The sequence below is a fragment of the Lactuca serriola genome, chromosome 7 (genome assembly GCF_051521515.1).
Source record: "Lactuca serriola cultivar US96UC23 chromosome 7, Lser_US96UC23_V15, whole genome shotgun sequence".
In the NCBI taxonomy this organism is placed as follows: Eukaryota; Viridiplantae; Streptophyta; class Magnoliopsida; order Asterales; family Asteraceae; genus Lactuca; species Lactuca serriola.
In genome coordinates this window covers 19,408,638-19,428,210 of record NC_136414.1, presented here as the reverse complement: position 1 = coordinate 19,428,210, position 19,573 = coordinate 19,408,638, and positions in this window count along the sequence as shown.

Sequence of the window (19,573 nt, the reverse complement as noted above, 5' to 3'; positions counted from 1 at the left end):
ATTATGAGAACGTAATTTGTTCAAATTTTTTATCCATAACTCTCAAATAAACTTAATGCAAAAATTTATTTTTAACATCATCAATAAATTAAATTTTTAGCGATTTTCTATTTGATCTACAACGACAGATGTTTTGAGACGTTCTAAAAAAAATTACGAATATAATATATTTAATATACATTATAAGCATATAATTACACAATTGATCCTTAATAAATAGTGTTTCGCGGTGGTTTGACTGCCAAACATTCACCGATTTTTACCAATTGTTACATTATCTCCCCGTTGAAAAGAATTTTGTTTCGAAATTCAACGTATAGATTATTATATAACAATGGGTGGTGATTTCATTTTTCTTGATCCATACATGATCTATCTAAAGCCGATTTAAGATGTGTAGCTCTAGATTAGATAACTGATCCAATATATGACTTTAAGACAAGTCACAACTAAATAGAGAGTATGGAATAAAACCGAATCAAATATGTTAAAGATAATTGAATCTTGAAACAATACTACAGTGATGTACTTTCCCAAATATGAACCACTAATACGGTTTCGTATTACATTCGTTGAGATTTGGCGTATCTAAGAGTGCCATGCATGTCGTTTAGTCCTTGAGATAACTTGATATGAATATCAGGACCAAGTTCTATTAAGAATTTCTAAGGTCCTTTGGGTTGCATGTTTAACTTCACTCGTTCTCTAAGCCGAATCATTCCTCTAAAAGAGAAGGCATTTTAAATTTATATAGTCTCCGACTTGGAAGTCAAGAGACTTACTTCTTCTGTTCACATAACTCTCTTATGATTCATGACCAGTCTAAAATCTTTCTCCGTCTCACACAATCTTTTTGGTGATCCCGTAAGTGATTCGTAGATCCAAATGTAGCATATGATCTTCATGTTTTTTGCTCAGTTTCGTAACTCCAATCGTTGTTCAACATGTTGAGTATTGACGCTTGCAACTGTATAACGCCTAAAATGGTGTGACTTTGATGTTGGTGTGATAACTATCGTTGCAGAAAACTCAATTAACAAGAATTAGTATTCCATGTAATATCCAAAGTCTGTCATACAGGTTCAGAGCATATTACTCATGTCGAGATGGTTCATTCGTCTTGACCATTAGGGATGTATAGCTATGTTTATGCCTAAGCGCACACTCAAGGATTTCGATGATTGTCAAAATTACTATGTGAATTCACCATCTTAATGAGAGATGATAGAGATTGGCGCCACTTGCAGTTTAAAGATTTCTTTAGATAGATTTGGTATGAGGTCCATTGACATTGGTACCCACTTTTACTTAGGTATTTCTTTATCAGTACCCTAGTCTTAAGTGTTTTTGGCATTCAACATTTGGTACAAGTTTGTTATTTGTCAATTCCAATGGTAATCTTTGCTTTTATGTATGTTCATTACTTCATTTATTTCAAATCTAAGTACATCTAGCCAGAGACTGGATGGATGGGGCACTTTTATTTGTGAGTTTTCTCCAAAACTATGCTCACGTGTTCACTGTACTTAGGGGTATATATTTGTTTCATAAAGTATCATGTCCCATCATCCCTAAGCTTGACCTATTTATCTAATTTTCATAGAGCTTCTCTAACGAAGATTTTATCTGTCAGGGTCTCGAGTAAATCTTCTTGAATTGGAACCGGAGGCTATGAATGGATATTCATAAATAAAATTTTGTACTGAATAGGTTTTGGTATGTTCTTTTTTGCTTAAGATATTTTCTACAATGTCAATATCATTACCATGTTAACAAATCTCACACGTCACCATAACCATGAATTTCTCATTTAAGTCATTCAACCAAAAGCATCGGTAAAACCCGGCCTCAATTCATCCATGTGCACCTCAATCCTTTATATACATGTCGTCGTATATGACCCATCTTTCTATTCTTTCATAAATGTAGGATTTGTGCGTTACACCATAGTTGTTCCAACTTCTGGAATATAATCTGTTTCTTATCTCTCGAGTTGGACTTTGTTTCCTTTTGGTGTTAACATAGTTGATGGTTGGGCTACCATAGAAAAGTTCCTGATGGATCACTGGTAGTAGCCAACATAAATTCTTTTGTTATTAAAAATCCAGGGTTCATTTCTTGGGAAGAATTCTTCACTTATACTTCCACATTTGATCAAATCATTCACATTTGATTAAATCCTTCACAAGGTTCCTTAACTCATGATGTGTCGAGAAGTTCACAATAGTTCATCGTTTGATTTTTAGGGTAGGAAGGAAACTTTAGGTTTTTCTTCAACTCTTCATCATAAATAATAGTGGTTTTCTCGTGGGTAGATTTATTCGTACAACTTTATTGTAGTACAGATCTAGACACAATGGGAGGTAGTCGATTCATACCTATGATAATGTCGAAGCTTCCGCTCAGAATTGGTATAAAGTCTATAAGAAATGATTGATCGTTCATGATTTCTTTATCATTTAAAGGGGGTTCGTATAATTACTTGTCGTGATACAAACAAACTCGTACCATATAGACAACGATATTGGCCATTCGGTGAAATACGCATGAGGTGGACGTGATAACCATGATTCGGTAAGTGTTAGGATGAAATTTATTAAAATTTCATAAGTCGACTTCTGGCAGCTCACTAATTGTCTCTACTTTACAGGTTTTCTCTAATCTACTGGGTTTCATGTCTTAGAATAGGTTTATGTTTAGGGTTCACGAATATTTCAATCCACATCCGTATTACAAACACCTCAATATATAAATGGTTAATGATAAACGCACCAGTTACTACAGATGGTTCCTGGATTCCATTTATTGTTCTGATCACTATTGCTCGGACTCAAGTTGTCACCTCTGGGTTCTTCAGTCTTGGGTAGTTTCACCAGCTTCATAACAATCTTTTTTTTAACTAGTTCTTGTTTAAATTTATGTATTTCACTTCCATGAGTATCTTCTTTAGTTATTCTAAAGTCGTGACATAAGCGGAGTCGATTCCCACTATTTATGTGTGGTAGTTCTACTCGGTAAAGGTTGTGTCCATAAAAGTGTAGGTGTCCTTCTTTTGAACTTGGATGGTTCGAACATGTAACGCCGGTGTTTCTAGGCTAGACATTAATGATGATGTAATAGTGTATGCCAACCTTTGTAATTTGTTTTGAAATAATAAGATGTATTAGTTGAGTATTATGTGTTTTATACTTAATTATTATGATTTAATAAGTTAAGGATAAAAATAAGAGTCGAAAATAAATGTCAGATAAACTCGATATCTATGAAGAAAGTTGTAGTGGTTCAAACAAGGATTCCGGAGATATATAGAATACCGAAATCCGAGTTATAACGAAGAAGTTATGACCTGACGAAGTTTCACGACAGAACCGGCACGACGTTGTGTGATGTAAAAAATGAATTTTTGATAAAGTGCTTTTTAGTCTTAACGATCTAAATGAAAGTCGTATTATACCTTAAACCGAGAGCCTGCATAAAAAGAATGTCAAAATCTAAGTTTCGGCTTAACAGTAAGCAACCCAAAAATCGAATTTTAGATCGAGTGATTTTTAGCCGACACAACCTAAACGAAAATTGAAGATCTTGTTGACAGTAGTTCAACGGTAAAAAGACAGACGAAAACGGACATCGGATGAAGAAGTTATGAATTTCTAACGGACTTTTCCTATCCCAGCCTATTAAAAATATAACTTTAAAAATAAAGTCAAAATTATCCGACGGAGTCTTTACAAAAGTTGTAGAGTAGAGTCCCACCTACGCGTGGATATACAGAACATCAAAAACAGAGCTCGTATGTGAAAGTTATGAATTTTTGAATTTTGAAAATTTGGAGTACGCCCAACGTACTGGTGTAAGTGATCCAGAGTCTGTCATCTCCCCTACTCCTTCGCATGAGAGACATGTGTCATAGCCTTGACGCGACCAAGCTGATCCACTTCGTACGCCCATCGTACAAAGTTACGCCCAACGAATAGATTTGCGAGGCTGTACGCCCCGAGTACCAAAGACTTACGCCCAGCGTAATAAGGAGCTTCGGCCTGCTATAAATAGGATACGAGGCCTTCCGAAAATTGTTTACAAATTTTACACTCTTCCACTTTCTACTTCCTTTTTAGCTACAAAAAATACCCCAAGCCTAGAATACTATCCTAGCATCATAAGCAAACCCCGAAGAGCCCGAAGATCCAAAGAAAAGAGTTTTCTAGACAAAACTTTGCCTGTGTGAAGCCTGGTTTTTGAGAAAAAATCCCGGTTTCATTGAAAAAGATTGTTTTAAGGGACGAAATGCTGTCCAACCGCCGCTTTATTAAGTGAGTGTATAGTCACTTTCATCTTAGACGTAGATATGACGTATTTAATATAAAATGTGTGTTATGTGCATATATATTGTTTGTTTATTTGAGATGGATGTTGAATGAATGATTTATACATGTTTTAAATGATTTAAACTGTATATGTATTTTATATCTACAAAAATGTTCGGTAAAGCATGGGTAGATAAAATAATTGGTATGTGATGAATGATGAGTTGAATAAATGAGATGATCGGTGATATAGATGAAGAGATGAAGGTAACGGGTGAAATATGAGAGAAGCCCTTACCCAAATGTTGGCCCAGTCATTCAACAGAGTATGGATGTCAACCATGGACTATTCTAGATGATTCGTGGAACACTAGCAGACTTGCAACCTGTAGGTGTGTGAACTATATGTTCATTAGATGTACTCTAAAAACCTATTGACATGTATTGCAGGTGGATTTCCGTGAATAATACTGTCGATAAATGAGAGATATGGACTTTGCACATGTTGTATAAACCCTGGCAGTTATGGACTTAGTGCCTGTTGTATAAACCCTGGCAACTATGAATTTAGTTCCTGTTGTATAAACCCTGGCAACGATGTACTTCATGCCTATTCCTTAGGATGAATCCTTAAAAATGAGTGATAGATGATTCTTAGGGTAAATCCTTAAGAAATAAAGACGATAATGGGGATGGGTAATTGGGTTAATTGTTTGATGATAAAATACAATAAATTTATTATTGTGGGTTGAAAACCCTATGGACTCACCAAGTTTCCCAACCTAACCCACTCAGGTTATTTGTATCATAGGTGTTGATACGAAGCTACATTACACTAAGAGATTAAAGGAGATGTAAAATCACTAGAGTAAATGAATTTAAGTTCTATTTATGCTTATGTTTTTTTTATTGACGATGACATCCGAAAGTTTTAAAATGAATAAAATACATTTCCTCGGAAATGATTTGATAACATATTTATCAAGTTTTTTTTTGGAAAAAATTTCGCAACGGATTTCTTTAAAAGTTACTCTGATTTTCAAAATCAAGCATAAATAAATCGGTCTTTTCGGGCCGTGAAATTGGGGATGTCACAAAACATAATTCGTGCGGTTCACAGCAAAATGAAATGAACTGATTGGATACCTAGGCTGAATGCGGAATGATTCGCGAATGGTCCTATTTTTGCAAGGTATTCATGAGATGTCTAGCAGAAGTATCTATAAAATATTATCATTAAGTAATTAGTATTCGAGATAAACTTCAAACATGGTTTACGTTTATGATACTTACAGTTTTATGAGCATTTGGGGTAAATACTTGCCAAGTATTCGTAAAGTGTTGACTAATTTTTTTTTAAAAATCTTAAGCGTTTTGAACTGTGATTTTCTTTAAGTATTCTAGATTCCAAGAGTTTTAGTCTACCAACAATCGAATCCAAGCTCAATTGTGCATTGGTCTAACCATAATTAAACATAGGTGATTAGTATATGTCTAGTTGTGGTTCGACCCACATACAATCAACTTAGCTAAGCTGTTTGACCTAAAACCTTGCATTGTATTAGCATTCAAGGGTTCGAGTTTATCTAATATATGCATATATATATATATATATATATATGTAATTCTATATTTATGGGTTAAGGAATAAAGAGAGTAAGCCCTAGGCTATACTTGTGCTTTCCTAAGAAGGTACTAGTTCGCTATCGCCAATAGTTCTGATACCAATCTATCATACCCCCGGCCGACGGCGGAAATGCCAAGATGCGCAACGTAAATCAGTAATCATAGTTATTGAACATACATTGAATAGTACAAATAGAATCTTCTATTATTACTAAAATAGAAATTACATTGACAATGACTATTGCTAAATCGCTACACACACGAAACAGATTGGTGTTTACAATGTTATAGTAAAATAGTGGAAAGTCTTATATGCAATTCCTTCCAACCTATTAAATAACTTGAAAATACATGTAATATGATACATCAACAAAAGTTGTTGGTGAATTCTACCGGTTTTGACACAAGGTACTTTTATAATCAAAAGTGTTTTTGTAACAATTCTCTGGTTAACTAGCATTTATAAATCTGTGTATTTCAATCAAAAGTATAAAAATAAATGAGTTTTAAAAGTGTAATTGTACTTATTTAAAAATATCTTTTTCTCTAGTCAGAAAATACGCCATTGTTGAATATATAAGTAAATCAAGCTTATAACAAATTTTTACGGTTCTCATGACCAAAACGCTTTTTATATATGGATTTTGAATACCAATTTATATAAAATAGAGTCATACCACTCTTTGTGAAAGCATAAAATAACTAAATTAACCCTTGAAACCTTGTACTTGCATTCGTATAGTTTATATAAAAAGCTCATAAGTTTTGAATTTATAAACTTTGTAAATTCGTGTCGTGGTATTAATTAAGTATTATCTTACTTAATTTGGAAACTGACACTTAACCAGTGAGGCAAACTCTTCTCACATAAATATTGTGTTTTCGAGTAGAAACAAATGATGTATATATATATATATAACTTATTAATTGTAAGTTAATAAACCTCATTTAGTCGTGTCCTGATATTAATTAAGTATTATATGACTTAATTTATAGTATTGATACTTATCGTTTTGATTCACAAGTTATCCCATTACATACAGTCTCTTTCAACTATTATAATTGGACAAAATCTTCGTATACTATCCTATTTCCTATACGGTAACAACAGTACATTCAGGGTCTCAAATGAGGTCATAACCAAACTATGACGAACGCCTCAGCACCAACATTGGAACGTTGTTTGAAAGCCCACACCACGTATATGACGACGTGATGAAAAAAATTAGTGAAGGAAATGCCAACACCCAAACTCGACTCGTCAGCCGATGGTTGTAGCTAGCTACCAGTGGCGGGATGTCAACCTAAAACATCCCAAAAATTCGGTCCAAAAATTTCATTTTGATTATTTATAAGAAAAACATCAATACCATTTTTCATCTCATAAAGAGAGCATTTGTAATGAATCTCAATTCATCATAATAAAATATTGTATCCAAAATCATGTGTCAAATATCAGAGTCTAAACATCCCAGGCTAAATCAATGTTGTGTGCACTTTAATCATCCCGAGCTCTTCCCCTTGCTACCGGAAGTACCTGAAACCGAAACTGAAAACTTTAAGCACATAGCTTAGTGAGTCTCGCCAAACTACCACATACCATACATATACATGCAACTACGAGATACGAGCCCTGCACACTCTCATGGAGATTCGGCCCCACCCACACTCCGCTGTCTAGGAGATTCGGGCCCCGCCCACACTCTGATGTCTATGAGATTTGGGCCCGCCCACACTCTGTTGTCTAACATGCATACAGTATCACATAGACAACAAGTGTATCTATTCCAATCAACAATTGCATAGCTATACTCAATAATACTACGAGATTCGGGCCCCGCCCACACTCGGCTACTATGGGATTCGGGCCCCACCCAATCTCAGCTACTAACATATCATATATACAAGCCAACCTTGGTGCCTTAGACTCGTTCCTACTGAAGGAAACCGTCACACCCCCAAACCAAAACGACGGAAACGTTCGGGGATGGATGACTTCATGTGTAGTATCACAACAATGCATAATAGTAATCAAAGTACAACATCCATTACTTTGATAAAATATAACTTTACATTCGTATTCAAACCATTGTATATTTAACACCAAAAAGTATAATTAAAATACATAATTATATGAAACTCTGCCTTCCTTAAAACTTGTGGGTACCTGTTTATCGATTTTATGAAAATACAAGTAGTTTTGAAAAGAGTGTCAACAATTAAGTTGGTGAGTTCATAAGTATTTTTGTTGAATAACTTTGTCATTTGTTTCTTAAAAAGGTAAGTATATTCACCCAGAAAATCCTATATTTTCTGTTCTATAAGTATTTGTGTTCTGAAATAGTATCATATAGTTTTAATTCACATAAAACCATAAAATGAATCTTTTCCCTGTAATAAAATAGTATTTTGTATTTTATAATATTATGAATTCTCTGTAGATGCCTAGATTTACCATTTGTATTGTAAAATACTATGTTATAGTTTTATTATTTAATAAAACTATGAAAAGTTGTTTACTTATTCATACACTAATCGCGTTATTCAATACCAAATTGTAAGTTATCATAACCATGCTTGATGACCTAAGCCTCGCCTAAAACATGAAGTTCTTCAGGCATCGAAATATGGTACAACAATTGACACCACAGGTCTGCCGACCTAACTTTTACAAGCAGCTCTGGTGCGGGATTGTCAGTCACATATAGATCTGTACACAAGTGTCATGCTCCCTCAAGGAGACTCTGGTTATAATTTTCAGGACTTTTGTTTTATACTTAAATAAGTACTTGAAGCGTGTCTCACAAATGCTATATTGACGTTTACGTGTAGAATAAAGAATAATATCTTTTGTAATAGATAAACCGTAAATCTCTAATATATTATATTTAATATAATTTATATAATTATTTTCGTAAGTTATTCTAAATATATAAAGCAACACGTAAGTTCCATAAATTGTATGAATAAGTGTGCATGGATCATAAATTATACCTATTGTAATTTATATGTTTTTTTTTTGTAATAAATCCCAAACTAGTAAAAATAGTATGTTTATTTTGATAAAAATAACAATTGTAAACTATTTTAGTAAATTTTGTTATTTATACAATATTTCCTTGTATTTTACTTGTATTTCCCCCCTAAAATATTATAAAGATAGTGAAAATATATGGGTATAAAATCACATGATAGTAGTGGTGATTTGAGAACCACGTTGTTGCTAAAAAAAGCTTTACTGCTGAAAACCGGGCTTTGCAAGGGTCGGGTTTAGAAACCAAAAGACTATTTTCTTGCGGACTTCTGGTGCCTCGGGATGTTCTTTAGGTGTTGGATATGTTAACGGGGCTTCGGGGGGGGGGGGGTCGTAAGGAGGTTTATGGGGGTAAAATATGTGAAAAAGGGTGAAAATGGTGTAAGAACCGGGAGGGTTTGCACCTTCCATATATAGGTGTGAAGATCGGATCCAAGAGGGACACGCAGCTTCTGATGCGGGGGAGAAGAGACGTGTGTCAGCAACTCGCAGGCAGCACGTGTCTTGGTTCTGTTGGTGCCACGGACGCAACACATGTCAGATCTTCATTAGGCCACACTTTGGATGAGCCAGAGCATCGTACACAAGGCTTCTTGTGAGGATTTGGGCGACGTGGCCAAACCAGGACGTCGCATATGCGAAGGTTCTCGGTTTTTGTGCCCAAAGCTTCAGAAATACATAACTTTCGCATACCAGCTCCGTTTTCGACGTTCTTTATATAGACGCATAGGCGAGATTATACTCTACAGCTTTTGTTTACACTCCGTCAGCTAATTTTGACTTTGTTGTTAATGTTATTATTTTTAACAGACCAAGACAGGAAAATCCGTTAAAAATTCATAATTTCTTCATCTGGTGTCCGTTTTCGTCTGTCTTTTTACCGTTGTACTACTATTGACGAGACCTTCGATTCTCGTTTAGGTTGTGTCGGCTAAAAATCGTCCGATCTTTATTTTGAATTTCGGGTTGTGTACTACTATATCGATTCTTAGAAAAATCATAACTTCTTCATAGAAGTCAGATTTGGACGTTATTTTTATGGACACTCTCGGTTTAACGTATGCTACAACTTCTATTTAAGTACCTAAGGCTAAAATGCATTTTATTGGAAACACACTTTTTACGCTGAACAGTGTGTTTGTCTGTTTTGTGGCGGATCTTCGATATGTCATAACTTCTTCGTTATAATTCAGGTTTTGGTTTTCTTTATATTTTTGAAATCCTTTTTACAATCACTACCACTTTATTCATCCCAATTAAGATTATTGAATAATTTATTTTCGACGCTACTTTTCATCTCAATTAATTTCTATGTTTATTATTTCAAAATAAGTTACAATAGTTGACCTAAACTATTACATTATGAATTTACAAGTACATAGGTAGAGCTTACACCTTAATAAATCTAGAATTTTTCCAGTTATGACAGAAACTCACCTCGCAAAGCTGACTGGTGAAATCTCGAGTGAGGAATCTCTGACGACAGCTCCCACGACTCCCCGAACATTATTATCACAATAACACTTAGTCAAAACCTGATAATTCTCCTTAGGGTAAAATGACCATTTTACCTCTGGCCAAAGTCAATGCTTTTGTCAAAGTCAACCTTATGGTTGACCCAACTCGTCGAGTTGCTCCATCAACTTGTCGAGTCCTAGAACCTGAAATCACGATCTAACTCGTCGAGTTCCCAAGATACCCATAGTTGCGATCTACCGAATCAACTCGTCGAGTCCCTTCACCAAGTCTTTGAGCTCTACCTTACGCTAAAACGGGACAAACCAACTCAACTCATCGAGTCCCTCTATGGACTCGTAGAGTTCCCCTGTCTGGTTGAGCCATCTCAATGGATTAAGCTCCTACCCATTAGATCCCAACTCCATACTTCACCTACACACTGGGAATACACTTTTAAGGGTAATGTTTCCAACTTTACCCGTTATTAGTCCTTCTTAATGGGTTTAGCTCAAACCCTAACTCTCTAGAACATAGATCTTGGTCGACAAGCCATAAAACTCTAAACCAAAGCACACTATAATAGATCTAGGCCTTGGACATCAGTTGGACATGTAAAGTTCTTAGCTTTCCTTTCATGCATGGCCTTTTAGGAGTAAAAAGGCCATAATAACGTTTTTATGCTTGCATGGTGTGACAACCCGAAATTTCTATTATGTACAAACAATATCAATTCAATAGAAGTTAGAACAGTTGCAGTAAATTTTCAGACTTTTAGTATAAGTTTGAGTATTTCAGGATTTATACTTAAAGAGATATCAGGAGAGATGATGCACTAGGGTTTTGTGCAACTCTGTTATTCCAAAACTCTATGATATTAGAGTTCACTGCCTGAATAAAATATTTTCTGCCAAAAATCCCAGGGGTATATATATGGTCCTTAGCCATATTTATTCATTTGTTCCATTTCCAACTAGAGAAAAGCCAAATTCTCTCTCACGGATCTTCGGCCTTTCGTCCCAAATCGTGAGTACTTCTATCTAAGTGTATTATAGGGCTTGATACGTGTCTAGTAATCAAGAAATCATAAGAAACCAACAAGTGTTTGTAAAAGTTTGAATCTCTCAGAAAAACCTATATTTCCTAATAAAGTAGCCTTCTACCAAGGCTTTAACTGTTTTGTATGTTCGCTTGTTGTAAAAGTGTGTAATTTCCCAAGTGCAACTATCTTTTAACAAAATATAGTTTGTAATTAAAGTTCAAGTGAGGTTATCACTAAAAATATGTAATGGGTAAATCATTGTAGTATTGTAGCTTAGTTTTATAGTGACTACTGCTGTACTAATTACCTTAAACCGGATTTATATTAAGGTATAATGTGATAATTGCACCATACTATCGACTGATAACAACGACAATAAGAACGGTCGTAATCACGGAATGACGTTTGGCACCCGCAGACCTGCAGGTCCGGCTGTAGCTAGCAGCAAGGTGTAGGATAGTCAATCCAGTATAGATCTATATGCAAACTCAACGCTCTCCCTCCAAGAGAATTCTGGCTACAACTCGGTCCATGACATTTAAGGCATGCTCCGATACAGTGGATCACAATTGTTAACGTATTAATGTGAGGGTAATGTTCCTCGTTCTCGTATAGTTGTATATGTTCTCATAGTAATGTAATGTATAGACTCATGAATGAACTGACTCATCGATCTAACAGATGTAATAGTATGATCCTGTGTTACCCCGATGGTAACTCACTAATGATGTGGCTAGTACGTATGAATATGGAAGTACTTTTATGTCTATATATGTATATTAGATATATAATTAATATTGAAACGACCTTCGGATGGTCACCCGAAATCCCACCAGACCACATCCAAATCGAGAAAAAGGAAATAGGGTGGATGGCCTTCCTAAGCCCTTTAAACATTATTTATACATCTATACATATATGGGCATGCAATTTATAATATAAAAGCATAAATAAGTTTTTATAAGACATTTGAAACATAAGTATTATTTTTAAAGAAAGATCGACTTGATGTCAATCTATAAAACAATTTGAAGGCATAGGTTTGGTTAAAACAGTTTAAGTATAAGGAACATTTGTTTAAATCACAGTTGTAATATAAATTTGAAAAGTAAATGGGTTTGTAAAACATTTTGAAGTAAAACAGTTTGATAGACAGTTTGAACAGTGATAAAATCACTGGTTTCCCTAGTTATTAATCACATGTGATTAATGCAATCACATGTGATTGAAGCAATAACTATAAGTATTTAACTTGTATCCCCCCCCCCTTGAAAGCATATAAAAGAATTTATAGAACATTTAAAAGGTAAATTAAGGGGTATGAACTCACTTGATTGATTGAAGAAAGCGAGATGGAAAACCGGGCAGAGTTTCGTCTTGGAAAACAGATTTTTCTCGGGATTCTCGGGATTCTCGGGAATCTCGGGAATAAAATCGACCCTCGGGACTTAAGCAAAAAGACCAGATCTTCGGGTTCGAACGGGCACGAAAATCAAGGCAAGATCGTGAGAGAAAAGAGAGAAGTGAGCAAAATTTTCGAAAAGCCTCGCATCCCTTTTATAGGGGTGCAGAACCGCCTCGGTACGCTGGGCGTATGAGGGTACGCAGCGCGTACGAGACGTCATCGCTTACGCACTTCGGATGGGACGGCGGGTCGGACGGGGCGGTGGGTCGGACGGGGCGGGTCGGATGGGCGGGTCGGAAGCTTCGCATAGGGGGACGTGGACGATCCGAGGCCCTTGATCTGAGTACGCGGGGCATACGAAGGTATACAGGGCGTATTCCGGTCCTATCCGATGACTCCACTTCGGATAATACCGGGAGTTTTTAATTAAATTTATATTTATTTTAAATAAACTTCTAAAATTCATATCTCCTTCATATGAACTCCGTTTTTGACGTTCTTTATATCCACGCGAAGGTGAGACCAAGATCTACAACTTTCGTTTAGACTCCGCTGGCAAATTCCGAAATTATTTTTATTATTTATTTATTAAAATGACGTGATTAAGGAATTTCTTCAAAAATTCATAACTTCCTCATCCGAAGTCAGATTTTAGGGTTCTTTATATGTACGAAAACCTTGATACGATTCCCACTACTTTAATTAACCCAAATAAGATTTTAGGAAAGTTATATTTTGACCTAGATTTGATTGGTTTTACATTACATTGCCTCAAAATATCGGGTTGTCACATCATCCCCCCGTTAGAAGGAATTTCGTCCCGAAATTAGAATTTAAGAAAGTAAGAAATTACAAACAACTAAGAAAAAAGGTGAGGGTATTTCAGTTTCATCTGATCCTCACGTTCCCAAGTGGTTTCCGGTCCTCGCTTGGCATTCCAACGAACCTTCACGATAGGGATACGGCTTTTCTTTGTCTGCTTGACCTCACGGTCCATGATCTCTACAGGTTCTTCCACGAAGTTGAGGCTCTCGTTGATCTCGATCTCGTCGAGAGGGATTACAAGAGTCTCGTCGGATAGACACTTTTTCAAGTTAGATACGTGGAATGTAGAATGTACGTTACGAAGTGCGTCTGGTAGTTCGAGTTTGTAAGCTACGGGGCCGACTCTTGCAAGAATCTTGAAAGGCCCTATGTACCTCGGATTAAGCTTCCCATGCTTGCCGAAACGTATCAAGCCCTTCCAGGGTGAGACTTTGAGAAGGACTCGGTCTCCCACCTGAAATTCCAAAGGTTTCCTTCGTTTATCAGCGTAGCTCTTCTGTCGGTCTCTAGAGGCTTTCAATCGTTCACGGATCTGAACGATTTTCTCTGTCGTTTCCCGAATGATCTCCGGACCGGTGAGAGAACTGTCGGAAGTTTGCCCCCTGGCTAATTGGGTATCACCCACCTCAGCCCAACACAGAGGGGATCTGCACTTTCGGCCGTAGAGAGCTTCAAATGGAGCAGCCTTGATGCTCGTGTGATAACTGTTATTATAGGAAAACTCGACAAGGGGTAAATGAGTATCCCATGCCTTCCTAAAGTCAATCACGCAGGCTCGCAACATATCTTCCAGAGTTTGGATGGTCCTCTCACTCTGTCCGTCGGTCTGAGGATGGTAGGTTGTGCTCATGTCCAGCCTTGTCCCTAGGGAATGTTGTTGTGACTGCCAAAATCTTGAGGTCAACCTACTATCTCTATCGGAGATAATGGACATAGGTACACCATGTAGCCGTACGATTTCCCTAATGTATGTTCTCGTAAGTTTCTCCATCTTGTCAGTTTCTTTGATAGACAGGAAGTGTGCAGACTTGGTCAATCTATCAACGATAACCCATATGGTGTCAAGTCCACCCGCTGTCTTGGGCAACTTGGTTATGAAATCCATAGTGATCCACTCCCACTTCCATTCCGGGATCTCTAGTTGTTGCAATAAACCAGAGGGCTTCTGGTACTCGACCTTAACCTTTGCGCAAGTAAGGCATTTACTCACGAAGGTAGCAATCTCTGCTTTCATATTAGGCCACCAATATAGCTTTTTAAGATCCAGATACATCTTATCTGAACCTGGGTGGACGGAATACCGAGTGTTGTGCGCCTCGGTCATGACCAAGTCTCGGAAACCACCGTGTTTCGGTGTCCAGATCCGGTTCATGAAATATAAGGCTCCGTCACCCTTGGCTTCTAAATTCTTGTCCATTCCTCTAAGGGATTCATTCGTCACATTTTCAGGTTTCATGGCTTCAAGTTGAGCCTCCTGAATTTGCTTAGACAGGTGTGAATGGATGGTTATTTACAATGACTTGACTCTGCGACCAGAATATTCCTTCCGACTTAGGGCGTCTGCTACTACGTTGGCTTTACCCGGATGATAACGAATATCGCATTCGTAATCACTGAGTAGCTCGACCCACCGTCGTTGTCTCATGTTGAGCTCCTTTTGATCGAAAATGTGTTGTAAACTCTTGTGGTCGGTAAAGATAGTGCTCTTCGTTCCATACAAGTAATGTCTCCAGATCTTCAGAGCAAACACCATTGCTCCTAGTTCAAGATCATGGGTCGTGTAGTTAACCTCGTGTGTCTTCAACTGTCTCGAGGCGTAGGCGATGACCTTACCTCGCTGCATCAGGACACATCCGAGCCCTTGATTCGATGCATCGCAATAGACTACGAAGTCTTCTATTCCTTCGAGAAGGGATAGTATTGGTGCGGAGCACAAGGCTCGTTTGAGCGTTTGGAACGCTCTTTCTTGTTTCTCTTCCCAGTCAAAGGCCACGCCTTTCTGGGTTAGGGTTGTAAGAGGTTTTGCTATTCGAGAGAAGTTCTGAATGAATCTACGGTAGTAGCCAGCGAGACCTAGGAATTGACGAATTTCTGTAGGCGTCTTAGGTGCTGACCAGTTCTCAATGGCTTTAATTTTGGATGGGTCCACGTGGATTCCCTCTTCGCTTACCACGTGTTCTAAGAATTCGACTCTCCGGATCCAAAATTCACATTTCGAGAACTTCTCATAAAGCTTCTCTTTTCGTAATGTCTCTAGAACTTGTCGCAGGTGATCGCCATGCTCTTTCTTACTTCGGGAGTAGATCAGGATGTCGTCAATGAAAACGATGACGAACTGATCCAAGTAAGGTCGGCATACTCTATTCATCAGATCCATGAAGACTGCGGGCGCATTGGTCAACCCGAATGGCATTACCACGAACTCGTAATGTCCGTAACGAGTTCGGAAGGCTGTCTTTGGCACATCGTCCTCTAGCACTCGTAACTGGTGATATCCGAATCTCAGATCAATCTTAGAAAAATAGTTCGCCCTTTGCAGTTGGTCGAATAGGTCATCTATGCGAGGCAGAGGGTAACGATTCTTGACCGTCAGTTTGTTGAGTTCTCTGTAGGCAATACACATACGGAAGGATCCGTTTTTCTTCTTAACGAACAAGACCGGTGCTCCCCAAGGTGAGAAACTCGGTCTTATAAAGCCCTTACTGAGTAGTTCGTTAAATTGACCAGAGAGTTCCTGCATCTCAGCTAGTGCTAAGCGGTAGGGCGACTTGGCTACTGGGGTAGCTCCTGGGACTAAGTCGATTCTGAACTCGACTTGTCGTTGCGGAGGTAACCCGGGTAGTTCTTCTGGGAAAATGTCAGGGAAGTCGCTCACTACAGGGATGTTCTTTAGTTCTTTCGTTTCGAGGCTCGTGTCGACGACGTGAGCAAGGAATGCATGGTATTCCTTACGCAGATAATTCTGTGCTTGAATACTTGATATGATGCGAAGACTTTCATCGGGTTTATCGTCGTAGACTAAAAGAGTTTCGTTAGACGGAAGGTTTAGACGGACTGCTTTCTCGTAGCACATGATGTCGGCGCGATGAAGGCTTAACCAATCCATGCCAATGATAACGTCGAAACTTTTTATTGAGACTGGCATGAGGTCGATTGGAAATGAATGGTTATCTAGAGTTAGGGTACAACCTAAGTATATGCTACTCGTACTTTCAGTTTTTCCATTAGCCATTTCTACTGTGAATAGTTCTTTGAGTGCGTGCGGTGGTTGATTAAGCATGCGAGCAAATTTATGGTTTACGAAGCTTCGCTCCGCTCCACTATCGAACAGAATGCATGCATAGGAGTTATCGAGGAGGAACGTACCAGTCACCACTGTCGGGTCAGCAACTGCTTCCCCGTGGCCTATAGCTAGTACCCTCCCTGCTCCTCCAGCATTCCTCGCTTTGGGGCAGTCCCTCTTAAAGTGGCCTGCTTCGCCACATCCATAGCAGGTTGGGCTCGCGCCAGAGCCAGGGACTTGGTTGATAGATTGTGTCGGGAACTTACAGAATCGGACGGTGTGTCCTTTCCTGTTGCAGTTAGAGCACTGCATTTCACGGCAGGGGCCGTTGTGGTGGTAGTTGCATTTGTTGCACTTGGGCGTACTTCCAGCATACCGACTCACCGGAGCGTTAGTAGCTGCAGCAGGGGTTATTGCGGCATGTATTGCCACAATTTGCTGCTTTTTGGCAGCCTGTTGCTTCTTCTTTTCATCCCAGAATTTCCGCTTAGTATCAGCGGGTTTGGAGGGTTCTGGGATGGCTAGGGTGGTTGTGATTGCAGGGGTTTTGACTCCATGGTCAATGAGTCGTTGTGCCAATCGTTTGGCACTGTCGAAGGTAGCGGGGTTTGATGCTAGAACATTCCCCTGATACGGAGGCACTAGCCCCCATATGTACCTCTCGATCTTCTTCCTCTCGGTGGGAACCATATTGGGGCAGAGGGCCACCAGCTCGCTGAATCGGGCAGTATAAGCGACCACGTTGGTGCCCTTCATCGTCAGGTTCCAAAGTTCCTGCTCCATTTTCTGGATCTCGCCCCTCGGGCAGTATTCCTCAGTCATGAGGTCTTTCATTGTTTCCCAGCCTATGTCGTTGGCTACGACGAGAGTTAGTGCCTTAACATGGTCGTTCCACCATGTCAGGGCCTTTCCTTCAAAGGTGCATGCAGCGTACTTGACTTTACTCGCCGCAGGGCATGAACAGATTTCGAAGACTGATTCAGTCTTCTCGAGCCATTGCGAGAGGGTAATGACTCCGCCAGTGCCGTAAAAAGGCTTCGGTTTGCAATTTGTGAAATCCTTGTATGAGCACTCTCTCGAGCGCACAGGGGTTTCAACCGGGTTTGATTCCACAGGGTTTCCACCTCTGTTGGCATCAGAAGAGTGATACTGAGCCATGGCAGTTGTCACTGCTGCAGCTACGGCAGCATTCAGGGCTACAGTATCGATGACCGGAGGCGGAGGAGGTGGTGGTGCAGGATTATTCCTGGGAGATTTGCGAGGAGGCATCTTTCAGCTATAAGTTTATAAAGATAAGAAAAATGGTAAGAATCAATTTGTAAGCAACGTGAGAGTGACACATGGACTAATTAACCATAGTCCAATAGTTGAAAGAGTGTTTGAAACCACAATAAGAAATATTAGTAGGAAAGCACAAGTGTATAGATTTTTCCCAAAGATAGATAGATCTCAAAAATACTGGTATTACTGATGTAATAAGTTCAGGGAAAATCGACCTAACAGTAGGTCTTACATCATACCATATAGAAAAGTTTGACAGTTCTTAGATTTCAAATTTGAGTACGGAAAGTTAGAAATATTTTACAGACAAGTGCTACTTAGAGCACAGATGTTAAAGGCTATTCTTTAATCAAAAGACAGAGATGTACTAGACATCAACCAACGGAGATGGGAAAATCCCGGGCGAGTACTGCGGTCGGACACTTGACGAAACACCTCTTGAAGGTGTCGATCCTGAGTCCTCTGACGAGCTCGAAGTTCCAAGATTTCAGCTCGTGAGGCAGCCAACTGCTACTGCAGGGTTTTATTTGTTCTCCGGGTCCGTTCCATGTCTTCTTCAAGACGGCGGATGCGGATTGTGTTGACACCTGATTTGGCATCAAACTCTATGACCCGGTCGATGGCTGCTCGACCTTGCTCGACTTTACGAGCTATTCTGTGGATAATGACAGGCAGAGCTCGGTCAGCAGAGCCCCCACTGCTGACGTTGCAAAAGCTTCGGTCCCCAAAGTATGGTAAGGGTTGACCCTGTCCATCACTCCAGTGATTCAAGTTGTTTGCCCACAAGGGAGTAGGACCCGGAAAAGCTGGTCGAGGGTTGTTGACTTCAGGCTCGGAGTAGGATCCATCAGAAAAGCCTTCTGCGAGGTGATCATCCAAAGGGATTGGATGCTCATCATCGGGCTCTTCATCGATCCACCCGACATTGCCTTCATTTGGAAAGTACGGGTCACCGTGATGGAATCTAGCCATTAGATCTACGTGAGAAGACAGGTATACGAATATAGTATACGTGTAACTAGTAGTACAAAATACACCTATAGTATTTTAAGTTTAAGTTTTACTGATCTTCTTGTGGTATTGTTGGTAAGTTTTTAGACTTGTTAACCTATCACAACCATTCTAGGGCATGTGCTAATCACTCCTAGGACCATCATAGTTGATCAGGCTATGCCATTCCCAGGACTGACCATACATCCCCCAGCTCACTTGTGATATTTAACAATCGTAATACTTTTGTTCTTGTCATTGTGACACTGATTTAGTATGAATGCAGACTAGTATACTTAATTAAATATTTTAATATTAAAAGTATAGA